Source organism: Stegastes partitus, unplaced genomic scaffold (genome assembly GCF_000690725.1).
Source record: "Stegastes partitus isolate 25-593 unplaced genomic scaffold, Stegastes_partitus-1.0.2 Scaffold297, whole genome shotgun sequence".
Classification (NCBI taxonomy): domain Eukaryota; kingdom Metazoa; phylum Chordata; class Actinopteri; family Pomacentridae; genus Stegastes; species Stegastes partitus.
The window spans coordinates 312,218-326,174 of NW_007578028.1; positions in this window are offsets into that span (position 1 = coordinate 312,218).

Genomic DNA, 13,957 nt, shown 5'->3' on the forward strand with positions numbered 1-13,957 from the left:
TATTTTTACAGTAAGGCCTGAAAAGGCTGTTCCCATGGTCCAGTTTTGCGTTGGTCTGTGTACTGGTTACCACGCTTGAGTATTAGTATTGGGTGTCTGTTGTGTTCACAATCCTACGGTCCACTGAGGGAAAGAGTGTTAGTGGATAGTAAAGATGGGGGCCCACACGGGTGGAGGTGGGGGGGCAAGTCATGACTTTTGTGGCTTCCTGCAGATTAGAGCAGTGTTTATAGAGCCATGCTGACGTGCTCTTAGCAAAACACATTCAAATCCGCACATTCATTATTAGAGTCTTCCATTAACATTATAACTCAAAGTGTTTGTTTTTACACTGCCGAGAGGAGCTGCGGGAGAAGTGATGCAACTCCTGTTTGCTCTGTGGTCAAACAGTCATTTTGCAGTTGAGGTGTATTTTCTGAGGTGCAGCAACAGCACAAAGGTTTGGCTTTTAGCAGAGCCGCAGATAGGATCCCTGTCATTTAATCTTCAGAGGCATCGCAAAGGGCACGGCTAAAAATCTGTTGTTTTGACCTGAAACCATATGGCAGCCATCAGTGGCTCCTCTTGCATCGACGTAGAAACCCAACCCTGACATTTCTTGCTAATTCGCTCACAAAAACTTCAAAAGGATTGTCACAAGTTTGCATGTGGAAGTGTCTGTGTGAGTCAGCGGCAGTGAAGAGCAATACCAGGATTAAACGTCATCCCTAAGAATCACTTCTGTTTGCTTGATTCCCACTGTTTTGTGTCTTCGCTGACAGAGGAGACAGTCTTTGTCATTCCACTTTCAGATTGTATACGCCGGTCATGAGATGCAGTTTGCTATATAGCTATATAACACCAGCTTTCAGTCTTTGACCTTTGCCGTGCAGGATTTCAGAGAATGCTACGTGCTTGTAAGACAGTACTCGTAAACCACAGATGTTTCACAGCAGCAGAATCTTTTTTTTTTTGTCTTCTCATGCAGAAAGCTTCTGAAGATTTTATGACAGAAAAGGACAGACGGAGCCAATGGAGTGGTAAAGGAGTCAAAAGAGGAAATAGAAAAGAGATGAATGTGTGTGAGAAGAGGAGGGAAGGAAGTGAAGTGGAGTTGGTCAACAGAGGGTAAAATAAGCTTTCAGTAACCAGGTCAAGCGTGCACCTATTGGATTCTTGCCTGAAGAAGCATGGATGTTGTCTGGCTGAGACAGAGAAGCCGGACTCAATGAGTTGATCTTTGTGTATTTTTGCTTGAGGCAGAGGCCTCAGTATTTGTTTGTGAAAGTGTGTTTACAAAAGAGCGTTTGTCCTGACACATGCGTCAAAAGGTGCACATGTCTCACCTCGAGAAGAATTTATCCTGTGTTCCCCAAAGGGAGGATGGCACTTGGCTGCCGGGGTCAATGTTGGGGGTCATGAGATTAGAAGGATCAGGGTCAGGCCATTACTTTAATCCAGCTGTTCTCTCACGTGACCTCCATGCCCTTGGATAAAGGTGAGCATTTGCAGAACCGAGTTATGTTGTCAAAGTAGTAAAATGCATAATAAAAAAGAAAACAAAGAGTGTGAGGGGAGATGGCAGGTGGGCAGCAGGGGTCGAAGTCTCACACTTTCCTGACACGGCCTGAAGCCCTCCGTCTTGAAAGCCGACACACACAAACATACACACTGTGGGCCAGACCTGGTCAGACATGGGGTGGGAGATCAAAGTTTGAGCAGAGACCATGACAAATTTGGCCTTTTGTTTGTTGACGTAACTACAAGCAAAAGGAAAGCTATGTACAAATCTTAAAACGACTTTTAAAAACGTATTACTGCAATAATCCTTTACAAGAGAACAGAGCTGGGATATTAATGTAGGAATCAAGGACCACATTTTCCACTATTACTTTATTTGCTTTTTTACAAATTCTAACACTCAAAATCACCTTTGAACCGCAGAGCAACCCTCCCAGTTTTATTGACTGCACACTATTACCTCCCCTGTGGTCAAGCTCCACACACCACCCGGGAAGTGTTGCTTTGATCAGCACGCGGCACACATTCTTCCCATCATCATTTCACTTCCCTGCCCAGTGTTTATTATTGGCTGCAGCTGGAACACCTCCAGTCTCTCAGACCTCACTCCATCAAGGTCGCGCTGACAAAATCGCGCACCAAAAAGCTGGAACGGACCGCCTCTGTTTGACTGCGACTCCCAGCCAAAAGTTTCCCTGCAGGTTCATATGAAATGTGTCATTTTTTGTCTGATTCCCTCCTGAAGGTTGACCATCATGTTAGTCTGTTCAATACATTGCAGCTAATTGGAGATAAATTCTTCTTCCTTTTTGTTCTTCTCTGTTAAATTATGTTTGAACAAGCCGCTCAGTTACACACCTGCTGCTCTCTTCTGTTTTCCACGACCTCTGACATTTGTATGGGGAAGTGATGTGGCTTCACTGAGAACCTGTGCAGCTTCACTTCTCATTTACAATGAGTGAACAAACATGTTACCTTAATTTACTTCATAAGCGCACATAATTAAGAGTGAGTAATGTCTTTCATGTTTTGACTGGTGCAAAAAAAAAAAAAACATGCGAACAAAGGAATAAAAAAAAATAAAAAAAAGCAATACTGTAACCAAACCGTTCAGTATTACAAATATGACTCATATGATATTTTAATCACTCCTCTAAACAAATAGCTTTATATCCAACTAATGCATGTGATTGTTGACAGGGGATGTGGTTCTGTCTTGTTATTCTGTGTGAGTCATCTCCTTCAGGGCTAAAAAAGGAAGCCAGCATAGGGAAAACTGCAGTTCCTCGAATGGCCACTTGAGGCGACTCTAAATCCTCGATCCCTAGAGACCAGGGGTGCCCAATCCTGGTCCTCGAGAGCCCCTATCCAGCATGTTTTAGATGTTTCCCTCTTCCAACACACCTGATTCAAATGATCAGCTCATCATCAAGCTCTGCAGAAGCCTGATAACGATCCTGATCATGTGAATCAGGTGTGTTGAAAGAGGGAAACATCTAAAACATGCTGGATAGGGGCTCTCGAGGACCAGGGTTGGGCACCCCTGCTATAGACAGCCATGGTAAAATATCCAACTACACAGCACAAATAAACATGCTTCCAGGCTGGTACAAAAAAACTGTTTGTTGGTCTCTTTAACTAACCTTTCCATCCATGACAACTGCACAGCGGGCGCACTTTTATATTTCTCAACCATTTAAATTGCAAAAAAGTTAAAATTTTACATAATTAACAGCAATGCCCAGAAATGTTTGCATGACCTACCTCAGCTTCTCTCTCACTCCACTTCTTTGCTCATTTTTTGACTTGCTGAGAGTTAGGCACCAAACTAAGCTTCAAATCCACTGTTCAGAATTCCTATAGGTGACATCATGGAGGGTTTGTCCATCCTTATAAGGAGTCCACAGTTATCTCACATCTCTTTCATATTTTAAGCTTTTTCTTTCTTTTAGCTTTTGACAAATGTTTCTTGCAGAACTTGTCAAATTAAAGCCCTGCATACAGTCAAAGTCCTTACAGGCAAATTTGACCACTTAGAAGGCATGTTGGTGAAACCCATCTTGGCAGTTATTTCAGGCCAACAAGAACAGGCCTCTAGCTAAATGGATATGGAGACAGAGCCATAGCTGCAATATCAGTGGTCACTGGGGCATAGAAGCTGTATCGAATCACCAGTCAAATCTAATAAAAAAAACATTACAAAAGTTTCATGACTTTGCTCCAAAAGAAAGTTTCAAAATCGTTTTTCCCCCACAGGTTATACTTCTACGTACAATATGCTTGTATCAGTGCAACAGCACCAGCTGGGTGGTTGTTTCCTGATTGGTTGGATGTTTCTCATTTTGGCTGGTAAAAGACATATCATTTCACCGCCATCTTTGCCGTTACAGAATGAATATATTTATATTCAGGATGCTTTTAATGGCGAATCTCTCTATCATAACACCACTGACACAAGCAAGGTTCAAACATTGCTATAAAGCTTCAGAGTTTATTTTTTGTCTCCAAATACAAATGTATATGTACAGTGTGACTGTAGAAAGCAGGGTGATCCAAATGTTTTGATATTGTTTCCTCTTGTGTGTTCATGTATTAAACTGTTGTTGGGACTGTCGAGTAACTTTTAAAGAAGCATTTAGGGTGAGAAAGTAAAAATAGTTTCAAAAGTAAAGCAAGCTTCCCAACGTTTTAAGTAAGCGAGAAAACGGAGAAGGAAAATGATTTTGTAGCCAAGACAGACTGGTAATATTGATTCAGCTGTACTCTAATTGCATGATGACCTCACGGCCGTAGCCAATCAAGTTTCAAATTACTTATCACCCACAGCTGAATGAAAACAGCAATTAAAGGAAAGTTAGCAGATCCCTTAGAGAAAGAACCCAATTGAAAGTCAATCCATTCATACACATTAAAAGCCCCACTGTAGGAGCACAATGTAAACAGCACTTACGATAATTAACAGCAGCTCCAGTTCCACAGAATTACTCAAGTATGGCCAACCCATCCCACATACAGTAAAATATCTCATCACTAAATAACCATGCTAGCTAATAACATGCCGCCATCATTTTTTCCCCTACTGAAGTTCACGATGAGGCACGGTGACTAAAGCATGACGCCCTCCAATCGACTTCTCACCAAGTGTGTCCCAGGGAGCGCTAACGTCAGTTGATCTGTAGACACACACATCTGTGAGTGAGGCTTTCACATGATGATGACTGTTAGCTCATGCTGCTGCTTGCCAGCTGGTGTGGTTCTGCTTTGAGATTTGTGAGTCATGCCAATAGAGCCTCAAGTCTGCACAGTGGAGTAAAGCGACTGCTGCATCATTATCTAATCAGACTGCAAGTTTGATAGGGATAGCATCCGCTGTGAGCAATCAGTCCTTTGGGCAGTTTGAGCTGGATGATGGGAAGTGCAAAGTCAGAGATGTTTAACCGTAAAATGTAGACTCTGGCAGCACTGCAGCTGCCTGAGAGAACGCTCCATAAAACTGTTGAATATCGCTGCTGGATAACAAAAAAGAAATGTGTCTTTAATTAACAACTCACACGAATTGTTCTATGACTGGCAGTAATCTCACTAACCTAAAACAGATTGAATTAGACATTCTTTCGTATTGTAAAGCAGCAAGAGAACCACAGCTTTTACTGAATTCAAATGGTGTTACTAATCCAGACCCATAATTGTTGTCTGATGTTGCAAACACACATGCAGGCAAATCTGTCATATTTTTGAATTAGTAATCGAGTCCACGGGTGTGTAATTCTTTAAACCCAGACTTTGGGTTATTTTTAATCCTTTAAAAATACAATAACATGTTTTCATTTTGTGGTACTAAATATTTATTCAGTGAAGGTGTCACATCTGAATGATGATTGTTTCATTTTTCATTGACTCCACTTGAATAAATTCATGCTGCTCCTAGTGGAAAAGAGCAGGAGGGTCCCCTTGTCCAAACTGTGGGTTTTATGACTGTTTTGAAGAACTCCTCCAGTTGCAGCTTTCTGTACTTTGGGTGAATGCTGGTCACCTAATGTTTCGCACCACTGACCTCAACTACTTCCAATAACATGATTAAACTGTTGGTCTCCATCTTGGAGAAACAGCTCTGAAGCCTCGAGGGACCCTGGCAGACTTGAAGTCCGTGCTACTTTCAGACAGAACAGACAAAATGTTCATCAGCCCTGTAGCTTGACTCTTTCTGATGTAAAATGATTTAACGGTGTCAGTAAAATACTGCTCTTATCCTGGCTTTGGACCAGTCTTGCCCCCTAACCCCTTCCTCAGCCGACCCCCCCCCCTCTGCCTGAGGAGCACCGAATTCCAAGAAAAGTTGCAGCTAAGTTCTGGCTTCCATAAATCACAGTTCCACTCCCCAGCCGCTCCCTGTGGAGCACCGAGGGAGAAACATCATCCCCTTCCCTTTCCCCGACCCCCTCCAGCTCCACCCACCCCTTCTGACTGTTTTAATGCAGCCAAAATTAGCAGATGAGAACTTCCTCACCGTTTTACCACAACCTCAACAGGTCTCTGTTTCACTTTGAGCTGCTCAATGCGTGCTCAGATCTTTATGGCCTCCATCTGTCACACCGCTGTGGCGTCAAAGTCACGCTGCTTCAATCAGTCTCCCCGCTTTATTTACCTGTTAGTGTTTCTGCATGTGGTCGTGTTGTTGTTAGGCCTTTATTGCCGGCAATCCACAACAATGGTGCCAGTCAAGTCTGACTGACTGCTATCTCCAAACAGTCACTGTAGAGGAAGCACAGAGGCAAACATGACCAAGAACTCCTGCAGGGGGATTGTGGGAGGAAAGCTCACATTGCAGAAATGATACAAACAACTAAAAAGGACAGATCTGCAAAATATACTCTGGGAAAATGTTCCATGACATGACAGGCTTATTGAAAAAAAAAAATGTGTTATGCAACCATTGTGCTAAAGTTTGAATAAGATTTTTATTGATTGGACTGTGTTTATGCCTAAAAGGAGTGTGTGACTGCAGTGCTGTAGCCCAACCCAGATGAGTGATAGGCCTGTCTCTGCATGCCCATTAGATGCAGGTGAGCTGATTAATACGCAGGGTTAGGTTTACATCTGAATAACATATCCATCACAGGCCTCCATTTCTGGGACAGTATGGCCAAGGGCTCTGACAGGAACTCTCGGCACAGCTCTCATGAATAGCACATAAACAGAGAACATCCGTAAACAGTTTAGAGGGCTCGCTTGGACTTTGTTCCAAAGGGGTGGGTGGGAATGAAGGATGCAGAAAGGGGACTGAGACAGAAGGGCAAAAGAGTGAAGCACTGCAGCTGATATTCCCTCCATGGCGGCCTGGTTGGGAGGAGCAACATCAGGCTGCCTCTGTTCTCCTTTGGGACATTCTGCCTGTACAAACAAACCGACCCGGGCCTCTGGTCTAATGGGAACCAGACCTGCTCAAGGACCAAATCCCCTCTTTCTCCTTCCCTCCTCTTCTCCTCTGTATGACCAATGCTCCGTCGAAACACACTCCAGCTGAAGGACGCACTTCAATTATCCCAAACAGACCTGAAAATATTTCCCTTTCCTTTCCCAAGTTTTCCCACACAGCAACGGTTCACGACGTTCCATGTTTCTACATCAGCGCTGACCTTCTTGACCCTCAAGCAACCAGACTCCAGTGACCTGAACTTATCTCCACAGACACACCTTGTCTCACTCTCGCATGCTTTCACTATCACCTCTTTGCCTCATCACACATATACACAAACCTTTCCATGCACTAATACTGGCAACAAAAAAAAAAATCTCCCTCTCTTTTCTTTTGACAAACTGTAAGTTTCTAAGTAAATGAGTAATCAGGTTTCCGCTGAATGACGAAAGCATGTGGCTCAGGACGAGGGGCACCATGCTGATCTGCAGGGTGTTGAGTGAGAGAAACTCATCTCTGGCCACAAAGTCTGAATGTTCTCATTGTGAGGGTTCAGAGTTTATCAGTGAATGTCCTCCCAGTCTCGCTGCTGTCTCTATCTGAATGTTCTGTTTCACTAAAGTATGAATATTGGCACTGAGTCAGACACAGAGCAGAAAATGCTCTTAAAACACAAAGAGTCTCCACATTGACAGCACATCTGATGCAGAGAGAGCTAATTGTGATATGTGCCCTGGTGACAGTGGGCCTCACAGTCATGCAGCGCTGTTCAAGTTGCATCACTTTATCTCTGCATTCTTCTTCCTGAAAGATTATTCTGGGATAAAAATACATGTTAACGCTTCCTTCTGCTTCTCTTCTTCTGCTGCTACAACTGCGTGGTGCAGAAGTGCAAGTACATACGCACATAATGTCCAAGGCCAGAAACGCTTGTTATTTGCAAGTGTTTAAATCAGTAATCTGGTCACTGACGCCAAGTGCCTGGAAGTAAGGGCAGATTTATTGACGAGAATGGCCTGTGTCTGAGGAGCTGGAAAGAATTCACAAACACTGGATATGACTGTTCAGCTCCGTCTCCCTCCCACACATCTGGGTACAAACCCGTCAATGTAACCGTAGGCAAAGATCTGTGATGAGCTGAGTTGCTGCCCAGCTCACAGTCATGTTACACCCCCTACACACACACACACACACACATACATACACACACACACACCCCACCCTCCATTTGATTTTTGCCTGGTCTTGTGAACTGCTCTGGGGTTCTCTGTATTTTTCATTCTCCATGGAATTGCTATGGGATTTCTGGCAGTGCTTACCTCTTTGTGCCGTGCAAGCCGGGAGTGGCCAAGCCCAGACGCATCTCTGTGGAACTGTTTTTCTGCACACTCAGCACAATGCGGTAGCAAACGTGTTGCAACTTACACACTTTAGCCTCCTGAAAGAGGTTAGGAGTAGGAGTTATGTACAGGATGTGAATATATATATAGATACAGACATACATATATAATCTGCGCTTGCATTTGGTAGCTTGCACTTGTGAGCCTGTGCACTTGCATGATACAGCTCCAGGACATATTTAAATTGGTACAACATTGATTTTCTGTAACCATGCCATGCAGTTTTGTTGGCTGAAATGCAAGGTGATCAATAGAGCAATGCCAAAAACACCCTGAACATAACATGCAGCATTTTCTCAAACAAGATTACTAAGGATACTTCTTTTTAATGCTTTCTGAATGTATATGTATTCCCACGTTATTATACTGTCATAAAATGTCTTGTGCAACTTTGACTGTTTTTGTAAACTTCAGTAAAATACTTAAATGCTGCAACGTAACCACAAAAGACATAACATGTAGTAAGCTCTCCGTGATAAGGCCAGGTGGGTGTGTCCAGCCAGGAGTTGACTCAGTGTTGGTTTATATTCCCACTGATGTCATTTGTTGAGGCAACAGAACTTTGGCAGGAAGAGCCTGACAAACAGTCAAGGTCATTGACCCACTTCAGAGAAAAAAAAAAGCACCAATCAGTTTGTGTGTCCCTGATGTTTCAAATTAATGATTATTCCCTGATGTAGGACAACAGATGAGGGAATAGAGCTGTCTTTGTCTATTAATGGCCTCACACCACATCTTTGACCATTAATGGTTAAATATACCCAACGTCTTTCATCATTTGTTAAAAGCTCCTTCCTCTTCTCTCCTTTCTTTTCTAATCTGATCTCTTCCTCCATATTGTTCCACTGCCACGTTGCAGCCGTTTGGAGCCGGGGAAGTTGAGACACCTGGATTTTGCTGGTTTTGTACTGAGATTGTTCTCCTTCCAGGGCCGTGTGATGACATGATGATGTGGCATGGTCTGATAGTGAGAAACTACTGAGCGCGGGGACTCCACACCCCCATGGCCTCTCAATGCTCCCCCCATCCTGAATCAAATACACAGAGATGTGTGGGATTACTCTCAGAGGAGGAACTTGAACCCTTTGACTTCCTGCCCGCTGATGAGGTCACTGGTCTCAGTGGGAGTGTCTGCGAAATGCCTGCTCAATAACAGCCGACTGACGGCAGGGCACGGTGGGAGAGGGAGGAGAGACGAATAGGAGGACTGGGACATGAAGCGGGGGTCGAGGAGTAGATGACAGGTTGATGTGGGGGTGGAGAAGGAGGAGAGGAGGGAAAAGACCATCCAGGGCCTGCAGGCAGTTGGCGGCACATAGCATGTGTTCATATTATGGAGAGGACTCAGTTCTCTCTTTAAAAAAAAAAAAAAATTGACAAAGGGGGTGGGGGTGTGAATGCTGCACCGCCAGGAAAATCTCACAAAATGCTCAAAAAATGTTCTTCAGCTGTCTGACTAAATGCTCTGTTTTTCATTAATCACATATGGCCCGGATAGTAATTGCTATTCGAGGCAGTGCAGGGACCGAAAATATGACTTTATGTATTAATCTGTGGGTTCAAATAAAGATCTGGCCCCCGTTTGCCAGAACACTCTGCGTCACCCTGAAGCTGGCCTCATTTATTACCAGCAAAATGAGGCCTTCAACAAGCTGCATTATTGTCTGTTGAACTTTTACAGCTGTCATGCTGTCACAATGAAGTACTTTTGCACAAAGGGAAGAGTCTTATGTATGGTATAGGGAATAGCTAACTTGTGGTATCACATGCTACGCCCTGACAGCTTGCCTGCCTCTCGCTGTCTCCCAGCTGATGTCAGCGCACTGTTGATTAAAGAGCGGGCTGCCTTTGGTCCCACTGAAGGTCAGGTTGCTCTGAGGTAACTGCTGCTCCCTATAAGCAGCAGAACCAAAACTCCTATGACACTAACAAGGGGGAGCACCTGGTCTACAGCGCCTGAGGCTGAGGCTATAGGTAGGAATAGGGGAAGGAAGGGAGGGGCAGGATGGTGATCTTACATACAAAGCCATCTTGTTTTAGACCAGGCTCAGATGGAGCTGCACTGTTGCCAAGGGTCCAGAGCGCTACATCCTGCCGTCCAGTGAAAGACCCAGTCTTCAAACACGTTGCATGAACAAAGAGCCATACAGGCTGTGGATACGAGCACCCATGCACACCCCTCTGACACACACAGAAAGACTACACTGTATTTCGCTATCTCCCTTCATCTTAAACTGTTTTCACTTTGTGATGCCACCCTCATTCAACTGTGAGTATTTCTCAAGAGGTCACGGTTTCATAACCTCACTCTACACAAAACAATGCAATTAAGGCATTCTCTGTAAAACACACACAGCTTGGTCTAAACACACACACACACACACACACACACACTCTCTCTCTCTCTCCCGTCACTGACTCCCCACGCTTCACCCTCGGGCAGCTACAGTATAATGCCTTCCAGATGTTGGGATGCTGTACTTTCTGGCCGTACCAAACCTTGGAAGTCAGTGCCCTTCTCTCATGGTGTTAATGGTGCCCAGGAGGCCTTTAAAGGGGGAAGGGAGGGGAGGGGATGGGGGGGTCACAAGACCTTTTAAGCTCCTACTGAGCATACAAAAAGGACCTAAAGGATCCTTTCCCTTTCACAGGGTAATCGCTGATCTGTCCTCTCTTCTCATTGATCAGCAGGGGTTCAAATGAAATGCTTAATGAGGAACCCGGGTGCGGTTTTAAGAGACATCCTGGTAACATTTGGGAAAGGAAGGTGTACTTACAAACAGGACAACAAAGTCCTCTGCAGCTGTTCTCTATCCAGATGGGCAGCAGTGGTGGTAAATACTATTGGGTTTCATTTGTCTGTATCCTTGGGTTGGGTCTTTGGGTGTCTTGTATCAGCTGCTGCTCATTAACTTATTACAGTCCTTCCCGCTTTCTCCTTCTCAGTTTAGTTCACGGAGCCTCTGGCATGAAAAATCAATGTCCGACTCTCAATAGCTAGCTTGTGTTACTGTCTTCCCTCCTCTCTCTCCTTGCGACCCCCACTAAATGATCTTGTGTCACCGTCTCAGATTTATGTTCTATACAATGTTCCAAGCCAATCATTAGGGTCCTATCTGTTTCTCAGTACGTCCCTTAAAACTCCCTGGGACATGATCGACAGTCACAGTCTCTCTGGGCATATTTCTGTAAAAGCTAATGCTATAAAGCAGTGTTTGAACTCATTCAGTTGCCGTAGAAGCTGTTAGTTATTCGTTTATACTCATTTGCTATGAAAGTTTGTGGTGCTTAATGATGAAATACGACCATCAGTGACACAAGACCACTTCCAAAAGACCGGGTGTTTCTTTTATTTTGGCATGGACAGACCATTCGACATAAATTACTATGACTGGGGACAAAGGGACACGAAGCAAGACAACGCAACAACATTTTGACTGGCTAGTGGATCCACTGAGGCCACGAGCAAGCCCCAGACTGAAACCCAAAGAGAAGAGAGTGAGCTGGAGAGAGGAGGAAAAAAGCTCCGGGCTGAAGAGCTTTGTGAGAAAGTGTCCATCTGCAGCCCGTGTTGGAGAAGGCCCAAAACAAACAGGTTAAAATTAAACCACAGAAAGACAGCCAATCTGTGTGTTTAAAGTTCTTACAAACAGAGGATTACCGTGTTACCATTTCAAAGGTCTGAGAAATTGTCAGTTTTGTGGTTTATTCCACCACAATATGACCAATAATCTCTTTAACAGCTACACAGCTGGCTGAGGCACAGCTGGTTGCCATATAATGAAGGAAGATAGTGCATACTTTCTATAAAAGTATGAAAATGTCCTGAAATTCCAAGTCCTGTGTAGGAAAAGCTGTAATATTTCAAATATGTTTTATTTAAAGCAATAACATTACTCACCCCCAAACATCATTTTTCTGCCAAGTTATAAAACCAGTTTTGACAAATTTTGGTGTGAGATATAATCAATTTTAAATATGTAATTCACCTTCTGCGGTATTTTACAATGACATTTGTTTGACTTATAGCACACTGAGATAAAATTAACCGTACAGTAGTTTGTTACCTAGAGTGGCACTGATAAGTACTTGTTTCTTGAAAATAAAACTGCATCATAAGTGAGAGCAAAGTGCACAGAACTTTCCATTTGAAGTGTGACATGAGAGTACAATCATTCTCACAATCAGCCTTAGAATCACATTTCCTGCACAGTGTGTACGTGAGATTGACTTGCAGCTGTCGCAGTTTCTACTTACGGAGTTTTCTGATGACATTAAAAAAAAAAAAACAACTGTCTTTGTGATTAGGAAAATGAACATGGAGGCCTTTGAACCCTGGAGAGGTTCTTTCTTACTTCTCACAAATGATGATTAATTCAAATTAAATGTGACAAACAGGAACCCCATGTTTCTTGCCAGTTGGCTTTGACCTTCCTAATTGGGTTTGAGCTTTGTTATGGGTGCATGCGGTTGCTGAGGTTGCCACCGCTGAGGTTTCCCAAATCCATACGATATCCCAGTGTTTGCAGGAGCCCCCGCCTCCACTTTTACCAAAAGCCAAGCTGGCTCTGCAAGTCCCTGCTCAGCCAGAGGAGATCAAATTTGTTTAATGGTTTAAGAATGCATTTTAGAGTTGTGGTGATCTGACACTATGCTGCTATCTAGTGGTCACTAACAATCAGGACTGTGTTGCATCCTGGAGAAATGATGGAAAACAATGGAAAACTATTGTCATGTGAAATAGTTATGGGCATTGCTTTTGCAGTAGTGGAAAGTAACCATGTATATTTACTTAAGTACAATTTTGAGGAACTTGTTCTTTACTTAGTATTAATATTTCCATGTATTGGTACTTTATACTTCCTCTTCACTACATTTCATCTGGACAACATTTATCTGACAGCCTTAAATACTTTTAAGATGAAGATTTTACAAAACAGATCATTTAACAAGATTTTAAAATACAACACCAGTAATTTCAAATCTTTTTGGCTACTTTCAAAAAGCAGTGTGCCGTCCCACCACATCTTAAATATCTGAGTTGTTAGCAGCCTCACCAAATAGTGATTTACCCTTCCATACATCTGACATGATGTCATTTCAGTTACTGTTTAAAAAATGATCCAGTATCTCACCAGGAATCAAAGATTAAAATAAAAAGTCCAAAAACTGAAAACAGACTCCTTCCCGCTTCTATTTATCAGCAACCTTCTCAGATTTATCTTGTATCTTCAATGTAACATTGATGTATTGGTACCTTTACTTCATAAAGGATCAAAATACTTCCACCACTCTTATTTTTGTAATATCTACATTGAGGAGGCCATTTGAGAGGACTTGACAGGGGATATTACCCCCCCCTGTTGGTTGGTGGTGTGAAAGCAGGGGGTGCTCCCTTTGAAAAAGTGTGTCTCACACTGAATTTGTTTAAAGTGATAGATTGTGTGCTGTAATTTACTGTGGGACTACTTTGTTCACTCCAACTCCAGAGGGAGCCAGAGATCAGTGGTGGTCACTGACTTCCATGCAGTGGTTTCACTGGTTTAAGCACGAAAGCCCCTGAACAGATATTAAACAGAGATCCAAAAGATAAAGCATTCCCATATGTTTCCTTTTCTCCCTGCGGATGCATTTAAAGCCA